A 24,546-nucleotide genomic window follows, 5' to 3' on the forward strand; every position below is an offset into this window, starting at 1 on the left:
TCCCAAACCCAAGGCTAAATGGTTATATATCCATTAAATATTCTAATATATTTGTTCTACCTAATCCCAAAGTAATGAGCAAGAGATGTCTCTGTGCACGATGTTTCCATGGAATATAATAGGCATAGGAACAGTGTGGGCTGGAGGACAATATAGAGCTCCTTCATGAGCCCAAGCATTTGTTTTCACCTCCTTATCAACCCCCTGTAGCTTCTCTGCGTCATAAGGAATATATTCTGGCAGGGATTCAGTTCATAACAATGTGATATGGTTTAAGGTCTTCATATTTCTAGGCAAATACATTAGAATGTTGTTTGAAAATATTAACATACCTCTCCTTAAAATTTTGTATCCTACTCTTTAGGTTGATCTTCACGTTTGATTGGTATATAATTTGTATCTAAGAGCTTTTCCAAAAGGACCAAACCTCTAGGAACAACATTTGTTTTCAACTGCATAATTTTAGAGATGTCTCTGTGTACGATGTTGCCATGGAATATAATAGGCATAGGAACACTGTGGGCCCGCATTCAGTTTCGATCGTTACAATAAAATGAAGGACAACAAAAACATTACTCGCAGAAAACACGCGGAAGAAATTCTTCGTTCAATGCCACCTCCTGATAATCTGCTCCAATCCATACTTTAACATCACCAAAAGGCTTCTTCTAATTATTAAGCTCATTTTATTTCATAACACACCATTCATATCTTTCAACAACAATCAAATTTAATCATTATTAATCATTATGCAAATATTACAACTTCTTTATATTATCTATACATTTGATTCTAACATTTTCTTTCTTTTGCAACAGGACATATGGACTCAGAAATAGCACAACTATATAACTATTGGGACGAAATTGAGGCATCAATACTTACACTGCAACATATACAAAATAGGTTTCTTCCAGTACTAAATCCAGCAGTACCATTATATCGCCTCTATCCAGCTATACAATTATTACTACAAATAAAATCTTCCCTGAAACGCATAAACCACATTCATCAACGTGAAAAAATTCGAAAAATACGACGCATAAATCTCCAATGGTGTTCAGTATGCCATCATTCACCATGCATCTTCAACTAACAATATATAAATCCCCATGGCAAAGGTAACTTCATTTCCATTCATTCCAATTTCATTTTAACACAACTCACATGCAAGGTATTACTAATAAATTTCCACACTTATTTTACATATTACAAATTCTAACAAAATATACATTTTGCAGGTTCATTATTGCTTCTTCAGGTGTTCGATGCCTCCAACAATTTTCAATGCAACTTCAAATATGGAATGACAACCACAATGTTCTTCAGAATATTATATTTCTTCTCTAACCTCTTTTGTTACAATTTACTAGTTGTATTTTCCAATTGAAACTTGAAAAAGGATGTTTCAAGATCAAATACCATTTTGATAGTTTATGTCTTCACAACCAATTCATTATCAATGGGTTTTAACATATTTTTTTAACAAAATCGCTTTATTTTAATGAATATAACACACGTTTTAAATATATCTTGATATTAATTAAATATTCCGTTTGAATAATAATTTCTTAAATAACTCTATCAAATCGATATGGATACCCCGTTGTTGTTCGGGTGAATTCATTTGTTTAACTTCACCTTCAACTAGGCAATCTTTATCTAGATACGAAGGTATCTAAACAAGTTCAATGGATATTTATGACTACTTTTATTCCATTTCATAGCCACTTTAATCCCCCAATAGGGTTTTTGGCATGGCTTCCTCAATTCAAATTCATTATCATCGACCCTTGCTTTCAAAAAAGCCCATTCGCATTTCAATATTCTTCCACACACTATGCCTTACGACGTTTCCTTTGCAACTTTAGGTGCAAATGCTAGTTTATTTTATAATAAACCGATTATTTTTAATATCATTTCATGACTTTTCAATTATATTTTATATGTTTTATAATAATATCAAAATTTTATGGTTAGTCTCGGTCACTTAGATAATAATTTTTCCCCTAGTAAGTGTAATAACTAATTTGTTTCATTTCAAAAATAAAATATTTTTCCCATATTTTATGATAATATATATCATTTGTTGGATTACAGAAATAAAATATGTTTCTTATATTTTAAGATAATATATATTAAATTAAATATTTTATAAATTGTAAAATATTTCATTTCTATTTAATTAAAATAATTAAATTAAGTCAGTTTTAGAATTTTTTATCAATAAAATATTTATTAAATTAATCATTTAATAAATTATTAATATTTTAAAATATTTTATTTTATTTCATAGTTAATTTAATATAAAATAAAATATATATTATATATATATATATATATATATATATATAATTTTTATTATTTGGTTTTTAATTTTCTACTCCACCCCTTCTTGACAACCTACACTTTACCTTGTTCCAATACAAAATTCCCACAAATTCCCAAACAATGGAGTGCAGAGATGGCACCACTCATAAACCATTGGATCTAAATTTTTACAAATAATAATATAAAGACAAACTAACCCTGTAGAAAGTCGTTATTGACATGTCTAATGACATAATATTATTGAGTTGATTTATGGATACGAGTCCATTTCATAAATTAATTTTTGAATTTAAATTTTTTATATGTATGATTGGCAGTCATTCGAGGAGAAAACTAAGAAAGGATGAGGAAATCATATTGGAAATTCATAACTTCATTATTATATAATAATTTATAAAATTAATTTTTTATTAATATTAAATTGTTTTTTAATTAGAAATATTAAATTGTAAAATATTAAAAAAAACAAATCAACAAGTAAAAAAAAATTCCAATCTTGATTATAATGAAGAAAGAAAATTTTATTTTTATTTTATTTTCTGTTATATTTTTATTTGGTTCCAATTTACATTAAATACAAAGTATTTTTTAAAAATTCAAATATTATGAATATTTATAATATTATAAGATTTTAATTTGAAAAATTATAAATATAAAAGCTAAACAAATATTCAAAAAAAAAATGTAATTTACTATTATAATTAATAATTTTTAACTAATATTACCTTTTAATTATATATACTTAAATTTTTAATCCAGTAAAAAGATATTTTTTAACCCAACAATTTTCCATAACCTTCGTATCGCATGCCCAGGGTTAACATGTTTAGCACCTTCGTGCTACCTATCATTGTCTTTTGTTTAAAGACGAGAACAGAGCACTGGGTACCAATTGATTGATTATTTGTTTCTACATGGAAAATTTAGCTGACTGATCACGTCTGCCCACATCTTCGTTATCTTATTAACACTACTATTTCTGTTTGGGCTCAATGCTACACTATTAACATCAACCCCATACTCTTTTAGTGCTATCATTCCCAGCATTGAAATCAGCGAATCCTTATTTTTTGTTTTACTAAAATTTTTATTTTTAGTAAAACTACTCTCATTATATAATACAGTGATACATGGTTTGGTTTGATGGTAAATTTAGTTTGGTGAAACTAACTAGATTGAAGTTCAAATTTCAATTCAAGGAGTAGAGAGTCTAGGCTCTTGCTAAATTATAAGATCTGGTATATCTGGCTTGTAAGTTGCTGGATATACTCTTGGTGTTATAAGGCAACAACAAAGGTTGATCCCTGAACCTCCCTTAAATTAGTCCAAAGAGTTACGGGTTCACCATAGTTAAAAAAAAAAATAGTGTAATCATATAAATTATATTGGTGTTAAATTTTTAGGTTGCTGGATATACTCTTGGTATTATAAGGCAAGGACGAAAGTTGATCCCTGGACCTCCCCTAAAGTAGTCCAAAGAGTTACGGATTCATCGTAGTTTAAAAAAAAGTGTAATCATATAAATTATATTGGTGTTAAATTTTTATACATATTAAATAATATAGATCAAAACATTTATATCTTATTAAAAAAACATATAATCAGCCAAATATAATAGCCTCACTGTTGACACCTAATCCTTGTGATTGGGTGAATTTATGTAAATAGATAAATAGGAAATATGAACAGTCATCGGGAGACGAACTGAACAGTCTCTCCCTCATGTATATAATGAAAACCTACCTGATGGAATAGAACACACGAATCATTTTTGCCTTATGGAGTTACTGCCTGGCCTGACATGGTATCATAGCCAGCTCCTTTTTTTAGCTTTTATGCCCTTTGTAACTCCCTATTCTGATCCTTTGCTTCTCTACTCTCCATTCAAAAATGCTGCCTGTTCATAAATGTTGGTAGCCTGCTCCACGCTGTCACTTGAACGCTGCTGCCTGACCCTGCCTGCGCCCTCTGTCTGCCATATTCCATATATACAGTCCTGCCCCCTTCACAGTCGCTGCCAGGTCTAAACACTGCATTACCTGCGCTCTCTGGACTATCAACATAACATTTTCTGCCATAACGTGGGACGTCAACTATCCAACTATTCCAATGCTCAGATCAGTACCCTTCAGATTGAATTTCATGGAATCCTCTTCCAATTCTCGGATTTCCATAGTGGGGTAGCGCTGGTAAGACACGCCCGCCATTTTCCTGTTTCTGGACCTTAACACTTACACTTCCCCCAATTTTAAATTTTGCTAATCTTGCACTTCTGTTCAAGATGGCCATTATATTTGACTAGTTCGTTATTGTGTTTCTTGTAACTGCCCTCTATATGGCTGCATGAGGTGGCATTTTTTTGTTGCAAACAAATATATTTGAGAACTAATAACGAACTAGAACCAAAAAGAAAGAGGATCGAATGGCCGCACTGCTAAGGATCCAATCACTGCGATTTGTGTTTACGAGCTAACTTGGCTTCCATATAGTGTCGGGGTGGGTGAAATAGAAAACGCGGTTGGAAATCCCAGCAAGAGGGATGAGTTGTGAACCATAATCAACCAACATCCCGGTGGAGCCGTGCACCACCGCATACAAATTCTGAACGCCATTTTCATCTGTGCATGATGTGGTCTCCCAATTCTGAGCCGAGGAATTTCTCGAGACGGTGCGTACAAGTTTGAGCGGAAGTGAAAGCAGTTGCATTTCTAGGTGTGTGGAGCGATATAGTGAGGCAACTCAGATTATTAGCCGTGCAATCTTCTACTCTTTGAGGAAAGAAGCATTCTTTTTTCTTAAATTTTTTAAGCATGATCGAAACTGCAAATGCAAATTGGTGTCATTCTTTATAGCATCCTTTGGGCAGGCTTTTAGTTCTAAGAGGCTGGTATTGTGGTAAATTAAAGCTATTGTCATTGTATGCATAGAAGTTCATGGCATTATATTAACGATAGTCTTATTGAATGCTGAAGTTTTCTTGACATAAAACGTTGGTAATATTGGTATTGAACACTGAAATTTTTTGGCCAAGCGTGGTATACAAGTTGACTTTGCTGTCCCATCATATCAGATGTATATTGTTTCCCATTAAGAGTAAAATTTTGCAGCAGAAGTTTTTTGTTACAGAATGCATTCAATCATATCCATGGTGGGAATAGTTCTCACTGGCAAGGAGAACTATCCTGAATGGTCCCGGATGATAAAACACACCCTCATTTTCAATGAGTTGTGGAAAGGAGTGTGTGTCAGAGACAGAGACAATGAACCAGTACAACCTACCTTAGATAAAGAGCTCGTCATTTGGGAAAACAAGAACAACAAAGCTTATGCATTAATCGCAACATCTGTAAATGAAGAGGTGAGTCGCCATATTTCGTCATATTCAACTGCCTTTGAAGCCTTACAAAAGCTGAAAGAACTCTATGACTCACATTCTGCACTTGAAGTTGTTCAACTCATGATTAAACTCTTCACTCTTGAACTGCAAAATAATGATCCTCTTGCTCTTGCATCTGAAGTAAAGTCTATAATGCATGATATCAAATCCACTAAAGTTGAATTGGATATTCCTCTTATTGCTTTTCTCAAGGCACTTTATCCTACTTACTCCAATTATCTTGAGTCATTGCAAGCAAATGGAAATCTCAAAGATATAACCTTTGACTCTCTTGTGAAAAAGTTTGCTGAAAGAGAGAAAGCTTTTGGAAAGAAGGCAGCCCCTGAATCTTCTGAAGAGGCTGTGTGCCTTGCTCATAAAGAAAAGCATCCTGCTCAAGATTCTACAAGAGGAAGAGGTGGTCGAAGAGGAAGAGGAAGATATTTCAAAGGCAGGGGGGGCAAACATTCTCAAAGAGAAAAGGAAAATTTGCACTGCATACGCTGCAAAAGAAATGGATCACGTGATGCCTCTACATGCAAGCTACCATGGGACAAAATTGAGCAGAAAAGAAACCAACAGAAAGGTAAAACTGATGATACAGAAAAGGTAAAGCACCTGAATCCACTCACTATGTTGTGGCACAATGTAACATTGGAGTAAATGAAGATTTGTTTAATGCTTCACTTGCTTCTTGGAAAAATGATTGGTTGCTTGATTCAGGAGCAACCTGCCACATGACTCATAGAAAAGAATTTTTTGAAGATTTTACTGACAATGTTGATGGAACAGTATACTTTGCAGACCAATCAAAAATCAAGCCATCAGGACTTGGCACAATCAGGCTTAAATTGCCTGGTCTTCCAGACTTTCTTCTACATCATGTCCTATATCTCCCACACCTCAAGAGAAGCTTGCTGTCCCTGGTCCACATCCGCCAGTGAGGTCACTCCATTCATATGTTTGATGGCAAGCTTGAGGTAAGAAAAGCATCTGACCACTCACTTGTCATGAGGGGAATAGAAGAAGAAAGGCTTCTCACGCTGCAAGGAACCTCTGCTCATGCACAACATTTCTCATACAATTCTCATCATGAAGAAGGTACACTTCCATCAAGTTTATTATGGCATGCTAGATTTGGACATTTGAACTATGACAGTCTCCGCTTATTGAAGAAAAATGGTGTTGCTGCTTTGCCTACAATTCCTAGGAAACTTAAGCAATGTGATGCTTGCATTCTAGGAAAGCATAGCAAATAGTCTTTTCATGATTCACATTCAAGAGCACATAGAAAACTTGAACTCATTCATTCAGATTTATGTGGTCTAATTCCTGTTCCTTCTGCAAATGGAAATAAATATATCATGACATTTATTGATGATCCTCTTGCTCTTGATCGCTTGGATAGATTCACAAAAGAAAAATCATTTCAAGAATTTGATAATCAGATTCCACATCTTGAACGGGGGATTCCTATACTAGATCAACATGTCGAATCTTCTTCTGAAGAACACTCTCCCCCACATGAAACTCCAACACCGGATGATGCTTTAAGTGATGTAATTGATAGAATTCGGAGACTCAATCTTGATTCAGTCCCAACTCAATCAACGGAGTAGCCTGGACCATCTGGGAAAGGTCCCCCAAAGTGGCTGACAAAGACACTTGAAAGTGTACATCCTGATGAAGTTGGAAAGACAGGAACCAGAAATTCAAACCGGCAAAATGGACGTGATGTAGATGACTCTAATTCACCTGTTGATATGGATGTTTCTTATGATTGTGAATTGAACTTATCTACAGATTTTGAACCAACTTCCTTCAAAGAAGTTGCTTCTCATGATGAATGGAAAGAAGCGATGCAAAAAGAATATGATGCCCTCATAAAGAACGACACTTGGAAGTTGATTGATCCTCCATTAGGAACCAAACCAATTGGTTGCAAGTGGGTCTACAAGAACAAGTATAAAACTGATGGCTCACTTGACAAGCACAAAGCTAGGCTTGTGGCAAAAGGTTTTTCACAGAAGGAAGGGGTCGATTATGAGGAGACTTTTGCCCCCACAGCAAAATGGGCTACCATCCGGACACTTTGCACTAGCAGCTCAGAACGGTTGGAAAGTCCATAAAATGGATGTAAAAACTGCTTTCTTGAATGGAGATCTAAAAGAGAATGTTTTTATGTCCCAGCCTGAAGGATTTGCTATGAAAGGACATGAACATAAAGTATGAAAATTTGTGAAGTACTTGTATGGCCTCAAATAAGCACCACGAGCCTGGTATGAAAAACTAACTGAGCATCTTCTAAAACTCAATTTCAAACATTTTGATCTTTATCATGCAAACTTTATTTGTCAAGAAAGTTGGCAAAACAATTGTATATCTTGTGGTATATATAGATGATCTTTTGATGACAGGGAACAATGAAAGCTACATTGCATCCATAAGCAAGGAATTGGGGAAAAGTTTTGAATTGACTGATTTGGGCTATGTTCATTACTATCTTGGCATTGAAGTAACCCAAGATCCAAAGTCCATATTTCTTTCTCAAAAGAAATACATTGGAGATTTGTTGAACAGGTTTGGCATGACAGAGTGCAATCCTCTTACTACTCCAATGGAACGAAACTTAAAGCTCACATCTATTGAAGGAAAAGAATTTGAGGATGCAACAAAGTATAGACAGCTTGTAGGAAGTCTCAACTACCTAACTACTACCAGACCAGACATTTTGTTTGCTGTTGGAATCCTCTCCAGGTTTATGCAAAAGCCTTGTGAGGGACATTGGTCTGCTGCAAAAAAAGTTCTAAGGTACTTGAAGGGAACTCAAGACTTTGGAATCAAGTATACACAAGTGGATGACTTCAGCTTGATTGGATACTCTGATTCAGACTTCGATAGAGACAAAGAAACCGGGGTATCAACTTCAGGATATGCTATGAGTCTTGGATCAGGAGCTGTCTCCTGGAGATCACGCAAACAATTAGTTCCAGCAGATTCCACAACAGAAGCAAAATACGTGGCAGCAGCTGAAGCAACAAAAGAAATTGTGTGGCTTAGGAAAATTCTTGAAGATTTGCAGGTAAAACAAGTACAATCAACTCCACTCATGATTGACAATACCTCTGCAATAAAGTTGGCCAAGAACCCAAAGTTCCATGATCGAACAAATCACATCAATACTAAATATCATCTGATTCGACATCATGTTGAGGCGAAAAAAATCCATCTCCGTCATTGTTCCACAAATGAGAAAATTGCAGACATCTTCACCAAAGAACTTGGAAGAGAAAAACTTGAACGATTCAGAATGATGCTTGGACTCACCAACATCCCTTCAGATTAAGGGGGGGAATTTTGACACCTAATCCTTGTGATTGAGTGAATTTATGTAAATAAATAAATAGGAAATATGAACAGTCATCGAGAGACGAACTGAACAATCTCTCCCTCATGTATATAATGAAGAACTACCTGATGGAATAGAACACAAAAATCATTTTTGCCTTATGGAGTTACTACTTGGCCTGACACTCACAATAAACAAAAAAGAGTTCAATAACATAAATAAAGCAAAATGAAAATGGGATTTGGCATTGTGGATATGACAAATTTTTTAATTAAATTAAAAAGTGAAAAGTGCAAAATTATTTGAGATAAATTTATGTGAACATTTTATGGAGGTTTAATTCCTACTATACAACTAGTAATTATTGCTAATTAAATTAAAATTCCGAAAGCCCTATTCAAAATAAACACACGTAATAATTAGAATTTTTCACAATCATATTATATTTTATTTAAATTTGAAGTCTTAACAAAACTTTCACATTGCTTTTGTTTATTGTATTATGATTTTCAAATTGTATTTTAATAATATTTCTTTAATCTACATAAATATTAAACTATAAATATATTTTAATTAGATATTTTAAAATAGTGAAATATATATATATATATATATATATATATATATATATATATATAATTTATGTTGAACTAAAACTTAAAATTAATTTTTTTAATTTCAAAACAATGATCAGTGTGCTCTTTAATTGATAGTTTTCCTTATTACTAGTTGACAACTAATTTATGATATTTTTTTTTTACTTTTCGAATATATATATATATATATATATATATATATATATATATATATATGAATGTGTTGTGCTCTACAACAACCCCCCATTTCATATCATTTTTATTCACAAAACTATCATATGAAATGGGTCCCTTTAGATTTTGATTGATATCAATATTGTATTATTTAAAAAGGTCCGAAAATCAAATGAAAACATTATAAAAAAACTTTTGAAAAACCCATTTTGATCATATTTATGTAAATAAATCAATCTTTTATCATTGCGATAAAGCGATCACAAGATCGCATATCGCAATGACATAAGGAACATAAGTAAATGGCACATTGGTTTCCGCCGATGCGATATCGCTATCGGCTATCAGCAATGTTCCATGCACATTCTTAAAGCGCCCCTGGGCCATTCACCCCGATGCGATGCGATATCGCTATCGGCAATCAGCGATATACTATCCATGTCTCATATAATGTCAATACTCCCGATGCGATGCGATATCGCTATCGGCAATCGGGGTTTCAAAAGGTGTCAAAATAAGAGGTTAAGCTTTCCCCGATGGCCGATTGCGATAAAGCGCAGATTTCAAAAAAGCAGTTAAAATGAAGGGATATTACGATCAATTCATATTAAAATCTTGATCCGTCGAACAATGATTCACCTGCGCTCAACCGCCAAAATATCTATAACACGCTTAAACGAATCATTCGGCCGATTAATGATATAATGGGCATTTAAGGATTGGCAGGTTTTAAAGGCCATTTAATGTAATTGTAAGTCCTAAAATCTTCCCATGGATTGTATCCGCGGCCATTTTAAAAGTTAATCTCTCACCACGCATTGATCAATATATCTCACCATATTGGAGTTTTCATTGCCAATTCTCTGTGTTACGTTTATTTTCACTTCTGTGCAGAATTCATCCAAAGAAGAAAACTCAAGCAAAATGGGAAAGAAATCTAAGAAAACCACAGTCGCTTCCATTGCGCCAGCCACAGGACAAGCTGTCGCTGATCCCTCAAACAAAAAGAAAGGATTGATTTTGGATACTACATGTTCTGGTCTCGGCAAAACTACTTGGCAAAGTGCCTACAACTTGATTGAAGCTAAAGACCCTGAAGTGACAATAGTACAAGCTACTGCAGATTCAACTCGGAAATCTGATGGTACTCTAAAGGACTTAGCTGACTCCTTCCTTCATCGGATAGCAGCTAGGGAACAAATTCTCCCATATACAGATGTAGTGCGGTGGGCAATTGAGGAAATCCCAATCATGGATAGAACTTTCAGCACCAGAGACGGGAGAATTTTCGGGTCATTCAAGGCTGATGATTTAAGGCAAATGTATCATTTGCCTGAGCCAGAGAAGAAATACAATAAGGCGTTCCTGGAGAAATTCCGAAAGGAGAACGAAGTTGAATCCAAACCCATCTGGGATTGGAGACAAAATCCGGCAAAGCACAAACATGAATCTTCCGGTAAGTACTCGGTTGATTCCCTGGCTTCTCCTTATTGCTACGCTGGAATAATGATGTGTAGATTGTGGGGATTGCACGACTCTTCTAATTTCACTATAGAAATGGTTCCCTTAATGGAAGCGGCATGCAACAGTATAATAATTGATGGGGCCACTATTCTCTCAGATAAACTAGCCACAGTTGTTCTTGAGTTTAGGAATAAGACCCGCATTACTGAAAGGTTAATTCCCCCATTCTATTACAGTGCCAATATTTTAGATACCTTGTGTTTTAATTCTGAATTTCCCGTGCTCGGCTGGAGGTGGACGCCACAAGACCCCATGCCTATTCACATATACCATCAGAAATTATGGAAATCCTCTTATAAGCACCATTTGTACCAAGTCTGCAATGGCTTTATGTTGCCTATTTATTATTCTATTTTTGATAAACCTGTTCCCAAGATTTCCTACCAAGCTGGGATTGATTTAACAGCAGTAGGGAGATGGTTTGGGGAGGAGAAGTTCACTTATATAAGAGTTTTCGGTAGCCAAGCCGAACCTCATGTCCTCCCTTTATACATACCTGATAAACTGCTGGCAAGGGAAATCGCTTACCAGATTATTGCTGAGAGTGTTACACAGACTCTCAAGAAAAATAAGAAGCAGGGCTGGCCCTCTTTTCCTTTGAGATGCGGTGTCTATACCTTGCATGATCTCAAACATGCAGAAAAGGAAGCTACAAAGATTAAATCATTAACTCTAGCAACTCTCCCTAATAGGCAATTTGATCCAAGCAAAGTTGCCTATAATGCACTAGAACAGGCCAAATTGTCAAAATTTGATCATAAAGAAGATATGTTTGACGACCTGTTCTCTTCAGCTGAGTCAATAATGCAGGTTAAAGCATTTGCCAGAATGAAATATCAAGATGAAGGGTTGATTGAGTTTAACAGACTTAGAGAACAGAAGTTGCAAACTCTGCCTCTAGATCTATTAGCAACAACCCAAACAACATCGTCAAGCGAGCCTGAACGGCAACGATCAAAGGAACCTCCGGTTACAATAAAAGAACAAGAGAACCCACAGGAGGAAAATCAGAAGAAAGAGCAGGAGAAAGAGCAGAAGAAAGAGCAGGAGAAAGTGCGGGAGGAGACCCAGACTGAAGAGAAAAAACAGACCAACATTGAAATAAATGTGGATACTCATATCGATCCTAAATTGCTCCAAGAATGGCGGCAATTTGATTCTATTATCAGTGGTCTGGAGTGTTCCAAGAAAACTGAAACTTCAAAAACGGAGACACACAGGAAACCACTTCACAACAGGTTCAAAGTGGAACCAGCGGCCCACCCATTTCAAAAGAAGTAGAAGTAATACCAAAGGATCCCTCCGATCAAATCATTTTGCAGGTAGAAGAGATTCCTCCCTTGGATGTCTTCTACAGCCCAAGACATAAAGCTGTAGTAAAACGACAGAGGAAGAGAAGAAGGACTGATCAACCTTCCCTTTTCCCAGAACAGACGGTCACGGGCAATGTGGTTTGGAAGGAGGAATTTGACCCCTCCAATGACCTGACAAAACTGTCACAATATGCTGGAGCCTATTCGGCAGCAACAATAGATAAGGCATCAGAGGTGAGTCTTTTACTGAAAACAAAGGATCAGGAAATTTTCTTGTTACAGGCACAGCTGACTGAAGCAAAGCAGAAAGCGGAGCAGGCAGAGCAGCGATTGTTGACACAACAGCAATTAAATAGTCAACTAACTCAACAATTACAGGCAGAAAAACAAAGGATTGACCACAGTGCAATCCAAAAGTAGAAAGAATTGTCAGAGGCCTTGGCGCAATTGAAGGCAGCGAATGAGAAAATGCTGAAATCAAATGATGAGCAAATCGCTCAACTATCAGCACAGATTGAAAAGACAAAGGGCATTCCACAAGTAGTTGAATTCATAGTAGAAGCACTACAGATAAATACTGCATTGATAGCCCAAATTAAGCTTCTATGTCAACAAATCGCCCAGGCAGAGCCACTATGCGAATTAACGGCATCCATAAGTAATAAAGTTGACAAGGCTAGGACTGAATTGGATCAAGCTGAAGAAACGATAGCTGCATTTCTCGACTGGCAAGATACTGATCAAGGACAAGCGGCGAATTTACCAAGAATCTTAGAGTCACATAAAGATATACTCTTTACAGAATGGCAGTCCCAGTTAATGAAAGCAGAGAGGGCAGTTTCAAGATGCAAATCAACTTCAAGCAATTTAGTTGAATTAGTCAATAACACTCTCTACTTATCAAACATGATTTCCCAATGCACACCAGGAAAATTGACAACGATGAAAACATTGGAGCAATCATGTTATCCAGATCTAGAGGAAAAATGGAGATTAATTGCTGGAATTAACAGTTTAAACTGGGACACCTATTGGTTCTTCTTGGTAAAACCACACACATAGAGAGCCGCCCTCAAGTGCCTTACGGATGCAATCGGGTATATTATCCCCGATATTCAGGATGCCACCTATGCCGCCCAGCTCAACTCTCGCCTCAACAAACCACCCGAAGTGGATCCGATGCTTGCGATAAGTCAGCTCAGATTTAAAGGCAAACAACCTACTTAATGATTCATGCCGCCGACTGCCAGATTGCTGAAGAAAATAGGATCAAAATCAATTGATACCAATTAAGTAGGATTTCAGTTTCTTAAATAGTTAGATTAATTAAGTATTTATAGACCCTTTCATTGTTTTGGAAAGGGTCGTAAAGTTTTGTACTTGACTGAAAGACTGAAGTTGCACTATTGTGCTTCAGCCATATTCTTTTATAAAACTGGACCAGTTATTCTAATTTCAACAAGGCAGCTTTTATGCAAATGTGCACTATTGTTTGTGTTTAAAAGCATTTCTGCGTTGAAGGAAGAATCACAGACAGCGATTGATATTGGGAGTGTTTATCAGCTCATATGGTACTATTATCTATGTCTGAATCCATTCTTTTCATATGAATTGTTATTTGATTTCCTTTGCTATTATCGAATATATGTATGTGTTTTAACAGCAGTTCTGTATTCCTTCCACTATTGGATGTTTATGGTATGCTTTTTTTTTAATCATATATGTGTCGATGATATAAATGATAAGTGTAGTAATATTGCTTTAATCGCTTTGTTTAACTATTTAAGCAAAGTAATCCTTGAATGAATTAATGTCCATGTCTATTAGATGGAGTCATCTATATGCCTGTCCATAGACATAGATCATCAAGCGCTACACTTCAAAGTACAATAGTTCCTAGGATAAGTCATAGTTCTTTTATTTTGCTGATAGATTTAGTTATTCGCCCATCATTAGATTAGTCAATAAATTATCCATTCATCCCGTTTATTCATTGCTGGGAAACTGGTCCCATTATCCCCAGTCGGAGCCACCATTCCAAACGGAAAAGGAGCTGTACTAAGGTCTGGACCGGGTGGTTATCCCCCAATGTTGTTGCAGCGATTTTCGAGGCATCAACATTTTTGGCGCTAGAAGGAGGGCCATCAACTGTGAATGGCAAGCAAACCCAAATCTGCAGGCCATTCTAAGAGTAATTCTCCCTCCGTATCCCCTCGAACTTCCCAATTGCATGCTGGTTCTCCAGTATCCAAACAAGAAGAAGAGGAATCAACTACCATTGCTCAAACCCATCATACTCCAGAACAATTAAGTCTTGAATCCCCTGAAGTCCAGTCTCTTATCCACAAACTTCAGAGCTTCTCGATTTCACCACAGAAATCTGAGGTATCACAAAGTAGTGCGACTTCGCAGTTCAACTTACCTCACCCTCTCACCAGACTTCAGAGCGAAAAGCTCAGTATTGAACCCACTGAGTTCCCTTTACCCAAAAGGAAAAAGGCGAAGAAATATACTGAAGGATCTGACAGTGAAGAGCTTTCATCCACATCCTCCATTTCATCTTCCCCTCTGCAAAGTCAACCATCCACTCCCCCATTACATATTGTTGTTCATCAGGGATTAGGAGCTTTAACATCCCAACCTGCTCACTCCTCAACATTATTTCCTTCCCAGACATTTGGAATTCCAACAGTAGTATCAACCACTACTGCTATTACAATGGCAGATCCATGGACCAGGCCTGGTGCAGTCAACATGCCTGCACCATTGCATGCATTACCAGATGCTCCTGAAAAATGGCTACCCAAGTTTAACCCAGATGATGGGACCCAGGCTGAGGAACATATTAATAATTTCATGTTGGCAGTCAACTTGAAAGGAGTGACAAAACAAGATGTTGTTGTTAGACTTTTCCCTTATACCTTGCAAGGATCAGCAGGATCCTGGTATTTTTCTTTACCCTTTGGTTCCATTACCAGTTGGAACACTTGCCAAGAGCAGTTCCTTACCAAGTATGGAGATGATAGGTCTTTGGCTACACTAATAAATGATCTCTCCAATCTTAGGATAGAGCATAGGGAACCGATTAAGGAATTTAACGCCCGATTCAATAAACTTTTGAATAAAATCCCAACGGCCTCCAAACCAAGCGAGCAAATCCGAAGCGAATGGTATATAACAGCCCTACCTGCCAATATAGCCATTTTTGTAGATAGGGCTGGGAAACCTACCTTAGCTGAAAACATGAAAGAAGCACTTGCTGTGGAAAAACGTATCAATGCTTTAGAAAAGAAAGCTGCTCTGGAAGACAGAAAAGCCAAAAAAGTCTCTTTTAAAGACGACTCAAGGAAGAAAACCCCAAAAGACCCATATGACATGGAGGGTTTGCAAAAAGTCCTAAAAACTTTGTCAAATGAAATGGTTGAAATAAAAAAATAGGTAGCCAAAACCTCAACCAAAAGACCCTTTAGGACTTATAAGAAAACTGAATCAAAGCCACCGAATGTCATATCTAATGCAGATTCAAAGCAAGAAGAAGAGGAAGAGGAAACAATCTCACCAACTGATGCTGAAGAAGAAGTAGTTGAATGTCATGGAATGTGGGATTTTATACTCCCCAACTCCGATACCGATAATGAAGAAGAAGCGTTCCCGGTCACTACTAGGAGTAAAAGTACTTCCGAACCTGTTCAGGCAACGTCAAAGAAAAGGAGTGCAGGTGCTGCTACAACAAAGGAAAAAATACCTGCAAAGAAATCACCTGCAGCAGTTCCCCAAGACCAACCTTCAACTTCTAATACTCCTTCAACATCTAAAACGTTAGTGGTATCCGATTCAATGGATTACAATATTGTTGATGACATGAAGAAAACTAAAGCAAACATTACTATGTTTGAACTTAGTAAATTAAAACATCAGCAGAAATTGCTTCTCAAAGAATTGAATGTTGTTCCTTCTTCACCTCTTCCCAGTGCTAAAGCTGCTAATGATTCAGGGCAACCTCCTCCTGGTATGGTTGAAGCTACCGATGCGGTTCTGATTGGAGATAGATCAAACTCTCATACTCCACCTTTCCTTCTAACCTATGATATCTACAACAGAAACCTGCACAACTGTTTGATTGACTTAGGGGCATCTTCTAACATAATGCCAGCTTCAGTTTGTTCCAAATTGAACATTAAACCCCAGAAGTCTGCTATTCATATTGTACAGTTGGACAGGACCAAAGTACAGGTTGTGGGAGAGATTAATTCCGTAACTATCAGGTTATCTGCTGATCCTAGAGTAGTACAAAGGATTGATATCCTAATAGCCGATATACCTGAATTTTACGGTTTAATCTTGAGTAGGGAGTGGTCTGAAAAACTACATGGGTATATTTCTACTGATTGGTCACATATGTGGCTTCCCTATAAGGGTAAGCCAAATCAAATAAGGATTGATCGAGAAAAACATATGACCCATACAGTTACTGAATTTGAGCAAGAAAACCAACCTGTAGCATTTAATAACAACATTTTGGGGAATTATTCATCTGAGTCATTCTTTGGAAACTTTACTGCCCAGCCATCCCCTTTCTCAGTGAACCATTTTACATCTCAGATTGAGAATTTTTCACAAACAGATAGGTCTAGATGTTTCAATGATACTGAGAAAACTGTAAATAAAATTGTTAAAACTTCTTTATTTTGGTCGTTATATTTCGATGGGTCCAAATCTAGTGAGGGCTCAGGAGCAGGATGTATTTTGGTTAATCTACAAGGAGAAAAAACAATGCTGTCCTGTAGGCTAGAATTTGAATGCACTAACAATACAGCCTTGTATGAAGCCTTAGTCCAAGGACTGTATAAAGCAATCGGCCTTAAAGTGCAATATTTAAAAGTATTCGGCGATTCTGAAATTATTATCAAACAGGTGAGAAATACAATTCATTGTCTTTCAAATCATCTTAAACATTATCAATCGCTAGTACAAGAACTCACCTCACACTTTTCGGCATTAAATATTTCCTCCATCCCTAGGTCTCAAAACTCGGCAGCCGATCTGCTAGCCAATGTAGCTTCCAAGCTCCTACCTTCTTAAGACTACAGCCCAGATAGATTTTCAGTAGAATTGCTTTTTAGGCCATCAATTCCTAACAATGTCACTAATTGGAGAGTATTTAACCATGATGAGGATATTTTACAATTCTTAACTTCTGAAAAGTCCTATGATAATCAAATTATCGAGGAAAATGAGCATGACCTTCAAATGAGACAAACACCTCAGGAAAATTCGATCCCTAAGCCTGTGGTAAAGCTGGAGGATCTTTATGATATTAAAGACAGGTTTAAACCTGTGACTAATACAAAGCTCCAAAGTTCTACCCTAAGCTTTGAATTGATAAATCTTGGCACTGAACAAACTCCTCAAAACATTAATTTAGGATTAGGACTTTCCTTGGAAGAGAAAGAGGCATTCATTAAACTGTTAAGGAAAAATAAACAGATTTTTGCTTGGAAATATGATGATTTGAAGACAGATGATACATCCATTATCCAGCATACCATTCCAGTGCTGCCCGATCAGAAACCAATTCAGCAGAAGTTAAGAAAAATACATCCGAGCCTAGAGGTTCAGATAAAAACTGAACTTAACAAACTCTTGAAAGCCAAGATTATTTTTCCAGTCCGACACTCAAACTGGGTCTCCAATATGGTGCCAGTCAGAAAGAAAAATGGCGACATTCGGATTTGTATTGATTTCAGAAATTTGAACAAAGCGAGCTTAAAAGACAATTTCCCATTACCTACCATGGAGCAAATACTCCAATCAGTAGCAGGCTATGAATTAATGTCCTTTCTAGACGGTTTCTCTGGATATAACCAAGTTTTGGTCCATCCTGATGACCAGCTTAAAACCACATTCAGAACAAAATGGGGAACATATGCATATCAGAAAATGCCTTTCGGACTTATTAATGCAGGAGCGACATTCCAAAGAGCGATGGATATAGCTTTTAAAGGGTTGATTAATAAAACAGTAGTCATCTATCTAGATGATATTACTGTATTCTCTAAAGAGAGGTCCAATCATTTGCATGATCTAAATCAAATCTTTCAACGCTGCAAAAGATATGGTATTTCTCTTAACCCTAAAAAATCTTTCTTTGCTCTTGACCAAGGAAAGCTCTTAGGCTTTATTGTGTCTAAAGATGGCATTTATATTGATCCTGATCGGATCAAAGAAATCTCTGAAATCCCTTTCCCACATAATAAGAAATCCATGCAGTCATTTTTAGGCCAAATCAATTTTGTTAAAAGATTTGTTCCAGATTTTTCTCAAATTATTTTTCCACTTCAAACTATGATCAAGAAAAATTCAGTCTTTAAGTGGGGATCAGCAGAAAAAGAAGCGTTTGATTTAATCAAGCAATCAATAATCAATGCCCCAGCCTTAAATACTCCCAATTTTTCTAATCATTTTACATTATACACTATCGCATCCACCTCTTCTTATGCAGTAGTACTCACGCAGCTCAACGATCACAATTTGGAAGCACCCATTTCATTTTTTAGTTCAAATCTTCAGGGTGCTGAATTGAATTACTCTGAAGTAGAAAAACAAGCCTTTGCTGTATTTAAAGTGGTCAAACATTATAGACCCTTCCTTTTGAAAACCCACACAAAAGTTATAGTTCCTTTCCCTGCAGTTAGGCAACTATTAATCCAAAGAGAACTGGGTGAAAAAAGGGCAAACTGGGTCACAGCGCTTCAAGAATATGACTTAGAAATTAAGCCAGCAAAGATTGTTAGGGGCCAAGGTTTTCGCAGGTTATTGGCAGGAGCATCCAATATTCCAGAACCAGGAGATACAGATCAAATCAAAGAAATCAACCAGATAAGTATTACTGATTCCGAATCACAGTATACAGATTTAATCTTTTATTTGAAAAATGGTTATGCACCTCCTAACCTGTCTTACAAAAACAAAAGGGCCATTAGGTTAAAAGCGAAAAATTTTACGATTATTGATGATGTGCTTTTTAGGCAGAATTATGATTCAATCTTATTAAGATGCCTTGAGAAACCTGAAGCACAAAAGGTTTTGCAGGAGTTACATGATGGACCAGCAGGAGGACATTTTGGAGCTGACACAACAGCTCACAAAATTATTCATGCTGGATTCTATTGGCCCACTCTGTTTAGAGATGCCCACGAGTATGTAAGGAAATGCTGCAATTGTCAAACTTCTAGTGGAAGACAATGAAAACCAGCTTTCCCTCTGCAACCAGTCAACATTGAACAACCATTTGAGCAATGGGGATTGGACATCATTGGGGAAATTACTCCACCTTCTTCCAAACAGCATAGGTATATCCTTACTGCTACCGATTATTTTACTAAGTGGGTTGAGGCAATTCCTTTGAAGACAGCAAATTCTGAAGCAATCATTGAATTCATAGATCAATTCATCATTACTAGGTTTGGTGTCCCAAATGCTCTTGTTTTTGATAATGCATCTTACTTCTCAGGCAATGCTATGTTTGATTTCGCTATTAAAAGAGGATTTAAATTGAAATATTCTGGTAATTACTATCCCCAGGGTAATGGTTTAGCAGAGTCTACCAATAAAAATCTGATCAAAATCATTAAGCGAACTATCGAACAGAATCATAAAAACTGGCACAAATCCTTAATGTTTGCATTATGGGATGATAGGATAACACAGAAAGCTTCTATAGGATCTTCTCCGTTCAACCTTGTGTATGGAAAAGAAGCAGTACTACCCACAAATCTTGTTCTTCCTTCTCTAGCCCTAGTTCAGTTCATTGAGGAAAGTCCTTCTTCTATTCAGCTTAGACATGATCAAATTCTAAAACTAGAAGAGGAAAGAGAAAAAGCCAGGGTTATTCATGCCAAACATCAGCAAATCATCAAGGCAGCTTTTGATTCAGTCTCATCCGGTTCAAAACAATTTCAAGTCGGTGATTTAGTTCTGAAATGGGACAAAGCCCATGAGGACAAGGGAAAACACACCAAGTTCCAGAAGATGTGGCTTGGACCATTTCAGATCTGTGAGAAGATAGGCCATTCGACCTTCATATTGCAAGATTTATTAGGTTTGAGAGATTCTCTCCCTGTTAATGGCTTTATCTTGAAGAAATTCTTTAATTGAGGAGGTAACCCCTTCTCCTTTTTAGTTTAATAGAGTTTTGTAGTTTGTAGGATCTTTAGAAAATAAAGTTGTAAGGTATCTTCCATTGACCTTTGCTGTGTTTGAAAACTTGATCCACAGAAGTAGTATGATATTTGCTTTTAAAATAATAGAAGTCTTAACCAAAAGGGATAATTTCTAGGAAACTAGGTATCATTGTATTCTGAAACCACACTTCAAGTTTTGTGAACTCCTCTCAAAGTTTAGAAGTATTGTAAATCATTTTCTGTTTTCAAATTGGTCACAAAAGGTTATCAATATCAAGATAGAAGCTAATCCAACTTCAGCATCTTCAACTCTTACCCTGTCATCCATCTACTCTTAAGGAGAAAATTGTCCATCCCATTCACCAATGTTTATGATTACTCAGAGTGTAATTCTAAAAATTTGATATAAAAGATAAGAGGTCTTATTACAAGCCTGCTTACCATGATCATAGGGAAATAGTTTAACCGACATTACCAATACTGCATACCATAACAGGGTAATGGCTTAAGAATTATAAGACAAGGGGTCTCATCACGAGCCAGCTTGTTCGGTTAGATTACTACCAGTGAATGGCATTGTCAATATCTGGCTATCAAACCAGGACAATGGCTTTTTATCTTATCAATAACAGAAAAAGGAAAAGAAATACAAAATATGAAAACATGTTTTGAATTCATTCTGTTAATCACACTCTTAATTGGATGGGACAATGGACAATAACATGGTTAAAAGGTATCCCTGTCGAAACTATGAACGTTTGCTGGCAGCAGAGGCTCTACCTATGACAGACGAGTTCACTATAAAAGCTGATTTGGAAAGGTTTTCTGTTTTATCATTATAAACCAATAGAGGCCTATTTAAAACTTAGAATGTATCTATTTTCTTAAAAACAGAGGAAATTAGCAAAAATAGTTTCATTTTGCTCGGAATGCGTATATATACCTAGTTATATTAGAATTTTCCCCTTTGATTAGAACTCTATTTTGAAAAAGTTTAAGTATTTCTATACTTTTCAGAGATAACTGTTTCTTCCAGCGAATCGCCAATTGTTGTGCTCTACAACAACCCCCCATTTCATATCAATTTTATTCACAAAACTATCATATGAAATGGGTCCCTTTAGATTTTGATTGGTATCAATATTGTATTATTTAAAAAGGTCCGAAAATCAAATGAAAACATTATAAAAAACCTTTTGAAAAACCCATTTTGATCATATTTATGCAAATAAATCAATCTTTTATCATTGCGATAAAGCGATCACAAGATCGCATATCGCAATGACATAAGGAACATAAGTAAATGGCACATTGGTTTCCACCGATGCGATATCGCTATCGGCTATCGGCAATGTTCCATGCACATTCTTAAAGCGCCCCCAGGCCATTCACCCCGATGCGATGCGATATCGCTATCGGCAATCGACGATATACTATCCATGTCTCATATAATGTCAATACTCCCGATGCGATGCGATATCGCTATCGGTGATCGGGGTTTCAAAAGGTGTCAATATAAGAGGTTAAGCTTTCCCCGATGGCCGATTGCGATAAAGCGCAGATTTCAAAAAAGCCGTTAAAATGAAGGGATATTACGATCAATTCATATTAAAAGCTTGATCTGTCGAACAATGATTCACCTGCGCTCAACCGCCAAAACATCTATAACACGCTTAAACGAATCATTCGGCCGATTAATGATATAATGGGCATTTAAGGATTGGCAGGTTTTAAACGGCCATTTAATGTAATTGTAAGTCCTAAAATCTTCCCATGGATTGTATCCGCGGCCATTTTAAAAGTTAATCTCTCACCACGCATTGATCAATATATCTCACCATATTGGAGTTTTCATTGCCAATTCTCTGTGTTACGTTTATTTTCACTTCTGTGCAGAATTCATCCAAAGAAGAAAACTCAAGAAAAATGGGGATGAAATATAAGAAAACCACAGTCGCTTCTGTTGCGCCAGCCACAGGACAAGCTGTCGCTGATCCCTCAAACAAAAAGAAAGGATTGATTTCGGATACTACATGTTCTGGTCTCGGCAAAACTACTTGGCAAAGTACCTACAACTTGATTGAAGCCGAAGAACCTGAAGTGACAACAGTACAAGCTACTGCAGATTCAACTCGGAAATCTGATGGTACTCTAAAGGACTTAGCTGACTCCTTCCTTCATCGGATAGCAGCTAGGGAACAAATTCTCCCATATACAGATGTAATGCGGTGGGCAATTGAGGAAATCCCAATCATGGATAAAACCTTCAGCACCAGAGACAGGAGAATTTTCGGGTCATTCAAGGCTGATGATTTAAGGCAAATGTATCATTTGCCTGAGCTAGAGAAGAAATACAATAAGGCGTTCCTGGAGAAATTCCGAAAGGAGAACGAAGTTGAATCCGAACCCATCCGGGATTGGAGACAAAATCCGGCAAAGCACAAACATGAATCTTCCGGTAAGTACTCGGTTGATTCCCTGGCTTCTCCTTATTGCTACGCTAGAATAATGATGTGTAGATTGTGGGGATTGCACGACTCTTCTAATTTCACTATAGAAATGGTTCCCTTAATGGAAGCGGCATGCAACAGTATAATAATGGATTGGGCCACTATTCTCTCAGATAAACTAGCCATAGCTGTTCTTGAGTTTAGGAATAAGACCCGCATTACTGAAAGGTTAATTCCCCCATTCTATTACAGTGCCTATATTTTAGATACCTTGTGTTTTAATTCTGAATTTCCCGTGCTCGGCTGGAGGTGGACGCCACAAGACCCCATGCCTATTCACATATACCATCAGAAATTATGGAAATCCTCTTATAAGCACCATTTGTACCAAGTCTGCAATGGCTTTATGTTGCCTATTTATTATTCTATTTTTGATAAACCTGTTCCCAAGATTTCCTACCAAGCTGGGATTGATTTAACAGCAGTAGGGAGATGGTTTGGGGAGGAGAAGTTCACTTATATAAGAGTTTTCGGTAGCCAAGCCGAACCTCATGTCCTCCCTTTATACATACCTGATAAACTGCTGGCAAGGGAAATCGCTTACCAGATCATTGCTGAGAGTGTTACACAGACTCGCAAGAAAAATAAGAAGCAGGGCTGGCCCTCTTTTCCTTTGAGATGCGGTGTCTATACCTTGCATGATCTCAAACATGCAGAAAAGGAAGCTACAAAGATTAAATCATTAACTCTAGCAACTCTCCCTAATAGGCAATTTGATCCAAGCAAAGTTGCCTATAATGCACTAGAACAGGCCAAATTGTCAAAATTTGATCATAAAGAAGATATGTTTGACGACCTGTTCTCTTCAGCTGAGTCAATAATGCAGGTTAAAGCATTTGCCAGAATGAAATATCAAGATGAAGGGTTGATTGAGTTTAACAGACTTAGAGAACAGAGGTTGCAAGCTCTGCCTCTAGATCTATTAGCAACAACCCCAACAACATCGTCAAGCGAGCCTGAACGGCAACAGTCAAAGGAACCTCCGGTTACAATAAAAGAACAAGAGAAGCCACAGGAGGAAAATCAGAAGAAAGAGCAGGAGAAAGAGCAGAAGAAAGAGCAGGAGAAAGTGCGGGAGGAGACCCAGACTGAAGAGAAAAAACAGACCAACATTGAAATAAATGTGGATACTCATATCAATCCTAAATTGCTCCAGGAATGGCGGCAATTTGATTCTATTATTAGTGGTC

Source organism: Pinus tabuliformis, chromosome 6, assembly GCF_031772625.1.
Source record: "Pinus tabuliformis cultivar Carrire ecotype Pingquan chromosome 6, CPIR1, whole genome shotgun sequence".
Taxonomy (NCBI): domain Eukaryota; kingdom Viridiplantae; phylum Streptophyta; class Pinopsida; order Pinales; family Pinaceae; genus Pinus; species Pinus tabuliformis.